Source organism: Pteronotus mesoamericanus, unplaced genomic scaffold, assembly GCF_021234165.1.
Source record: "Pteronotus mesoamericanus isolate MK-2021 breed Mesoamerican mustached bat unplaced genomic scaffold, CSHL_Meso_final contig_55, whole genome shotgun sequence".
In the NCBI taxonomy this organism is placed as follows: Eukaryota; Metazoa; Chordata; class Mammalia; order Chiroptera; family Mormoopidae; genus Pteronotus; species Pteronotus mesoamericanus.
The window spans coordinates 759,308-760,053 of record NW_026555198.1 but is presented as its reverse complement, the minus strand read 5'-3'; the positions used below and the strand labels follow the sequence as shown (position 1 = coordinate 760,053).

Sequence of the window (746 nt, the reverse complement as noted above, 5' to 3'; positions counted from 1 at the left end):
ATCTCTGGGATCTTATCTCCATATTCTCTAAATTAAGTACTAGGAAACAAGAGTATGATACAGCATTGGACAAAATTCAAGTGAAGTCTATAACCTTTACTTAAGTAACTGGTTACAGGGCCATACTTGGTATCTGTTCTTTCTAAAAGATCCATTTTATATTCCCTTCACCTCAGTTAACCTAAATATTCTTGAGGGGTCTTAACACTTGGTGATCCCACCTATGTGTTGTTGTATGTGATCTTCCTCTTTTACTTTTTTCTTTTTTCTTTTGTTTTTCATTTAACCTTTAAAAAACATTTTTAAAAAATCAAAGTGTAACAGAAAAGTACAACTCCTTCCACATCTTCCTTTTCTTTTTCTTTTTCTTTTGTTTTTTTCACTTCATTTGAAACTAGACCACATGTTATAGAGTAGGCTACAAGCACCATGAGGCCAGCTTCAGTATTACTTTTTCTATTACTCCCACTAAAACCAGTGTTCAGATTCAATGGGAAACGGAACCAGAGGGCATAACCACTTCTACTTCTGATGATGATGAAGTCATTGGTACTGAATCTGTTTGCCCACCATAAACAACTGTAAAACTGGACAAAGTATAATGAGACAACATTTTGAAGCATTGTACAATAAGCATTACAAGAATATAATCCCTGCCTTGGCTGGTGTGGCTCAGTGGATTGGGTGCTGGCCTGCAAACCAAAGGGTCGCTGGTTCGATTCCCAGTCTAGGGAACATGCCTGTGT

At 36.9% G+C, this 746-nt stretch overlaps 1 non-coding gene across 1 annotated transcript; it reads right to left on the bottom strand.

Moving 5' to 3' along the window:
* Positions 1-382: 382 nt before the first annotated feature.
* Positions 383-512, bottom strand: LOC129075558 (small nucleolar RNA SNORA61). The gene has a single exon (XR_008529657.1). It is a non-coding gene; the product is annotated as a small nucleolar RNA SNORA61 (small nucleolar RNA).
* Between the last annotated feature and the right edge of the window lie 234 nt (positions 513-746).